The sequence below is a fragment of the Schistocerca cancellata genome, unplaced genomic scaffold (genome assembly GCF_023864275.1).
Source record: "Schistocerca cancellata isolate TAMUIC-IGC-003103 unplaced genomic scaffold, iqSchCanc2.1 HiC_scaffold_441, whole genome shotgun sequence".
Lineage (NCBI taxonomy): Eukaryota > Metazoa > Arthropoda > Insecta > Orthoptera > Acrididae > Schistocerca > Schistocerca cancellata.
The window spans coordinates 356-2,500 of NW_026046458.1; the positions used below are offsets into that span (position 1 = coordinate 356).

Here is a 2,145-nt window from a genome sequence, read left to right on the forward strand (position 1 = left end):
ACATTGTACTGCACATAGGTCCGTATGTACTGAATGATACGCTGTGGCACATGTGTGACCGTACGACTGCGCCCAACAACAGCGAACCATACGGTCCAAATGTTGTGCACTCAGCCACGTGCCGTCTCCCCATAACAGCTACATTGCAGTGTGGTACGCCATAGAGACGTGTGGGAGTAACGGACGCCCTGGATGGCGATCAGCATGAGCCGTCTGTTGATGTAGTGGCGCGTGTATTCAAACGTAGTCGTCTCTTCTCACACAGTGTGATAGCATGGTGCACCGCGTTCCACATCTGCGACATGGTACAGATGCTGGTTGACAGTCGGTCTCGTAATGGACATCGCATACGTAGGGGGCCACCTCCCACGTGTTCTCTAGTCGTGCACATTTTGTTGCGTGTATGTGGGCAGACGTAGTGTGTCGTGACACCTAACAGACAGGTATGCAATAATCGTTGCATTTGCAAACTGGGATGGACGTCTACGTTTGCTGGTGACGTGACGCAACGCAAATGAACAACTGGTAAACCCATTGTGGTGCGGTTGTTGTTGCTGGAGGTAAATCAGTAAGGGCAAATCTGTGTGTGAAGCGATACGCGGCGGTGGCTGGGTGGGACCGTCCCCGGCCGGTGAGGGGGGGCCGCCCGGCGTGCTGGCCGCGCGGTGCGTGGGCGCACGCGCTACAGCCGGCTGGTGGGGGCGCCCAGTGGCAGGCGCGCCGGCCGACGGACGCGGCAGGCGGCGCAGCTGCGCGCCGGGGCACCCTGCGCGCGGCGCCGGGCGGCCAAAGTGGGTCCTCGCGGGCCCGGTGCGAAGCGCGGTGGACATCTGCAGTGTGCTGGTCCGACTGAGGACTGTGTGCGTTGAGGATGCGCCGCCGCCCGGCACTCGGCGCCGCGACGCCGTCTGCTGCTCGGTCGCCCCAGCGGTTCTCGCTGGTGGTTTGTATCGCAGTTGTGCAGACGTGTTGGCACGTGCGCTGTGCTGGGAGAGTTCGCTTCGGCACCCACGTGGGGCCTTTGCCCTTCTGTGGCGCTGGCGTTGGAGCTGCCGGTCACCGTAGGTGGCGCGTGTTGTCTCCCGCCGGCAATGCCACGACAGCACGCTCCCGGGCCTCTGTCGGCAGCGGCAAGCTCAGTTGGGAGCACGGGTGGTCGCACCTAAAGCGTCTACTCGCCTAACTCCGGGCGATTGCGCCTCTCTCGAACCCGACCAAGTACTTAGGACGGCGCTGCGCGCCGCCGGGACCTGAGAGGGTTTCGAGGTGTATTGTGCAGGGGAGCTCAGCCTCCTCCTGTTTGCAGAATAATTGAGCGGACGCTTGCGTGTTCGCGCGGGCCCCTGGGACACACTCCCGGGCGGCCGGCTGCTCAGCTCTAGTTGACGCAGCTCCCTGGTTGATCCTGCCAGTAGTCATATGCTTGTCTCAAAGATTAAGCCATGCATGTCTCAGTACAAGCCGCATTAAGGTGAAACCGCGAATGGCTCATTAAATCAGTTATGGTTCCTTAGATCGTACCCACGTTACTTGGATAACTGTGGTAATTCTAGAGCTAATACATGCAAACAGAGTCCCGACCAGAGATGGAAGGGACGCTTTTATTAGATCAAAACCAATCGGTCGGCTCGTCCGGTCCGTTTGCCTTGGTGACTCTGAATAACTTTGGGCTGATCGCACGGTCCTCGTACCGGCGACGCATCTTTCAAATGTCTGCCTTATCAACTGTCGATGGTAGGTTCTGCGCCTACCATGGTTGTAACGGGTAACGGGGAATCAGGGTTCGATTCCGGAGAGGGAGCCTGAGAAACGGCTACCACATCCAAGGAAGGCAGCAGGCGCGCAAATTACCCACTCCCGGCACGGGGAGGTAGTGACGAAAAATAACGATACGGGACTCATCCGAGGCCCCGTAATCGGAATGAGTACACTTTAAATCCTTTAACGAGTATCTATTGGAGGGCAAGTCTGGTGCCAGCAGCCGCGGTAATTCCAGCTCCAATAGCGTATATTAAAGTTGTTGCGGTTAAAAAGCTCGTAGTTGGATTTGTGTCCCACGCTGTTGGTTCACCGCCCGTCGGTGTTTAACTGGCATGTATCGTGGGACGTCCTGCCGGTGGGGCGAGCCGAAGGCGTGCGACCGCC

At 58.6% G+C, this 2,145-nt stretch overlaps 1 non-coding gene across 1 annotated transcript in view; it reads left to right on the forward strand.

Moving 5' to 3' along the window:
* The first annotated feature begins 1,392 nt into the window (after nucleotides 1-1,392).
* The window catches only part of LOC126125805 (small subunit ribosomal RNA), a 1,909-nt gene continuing 1,156 nt past the window's right edge, over nucleotides 1,393-2,145 (forward strand). The window contains exon 1 of the ribosomal RNA XR_007526617.1: nucleotides 1,393-2,145. This exon is cut by the window's right edge and continues 1,156 nt beyond it. This is a non-coding gene — a ribosomal RNA (small subunit ribosomal RNA).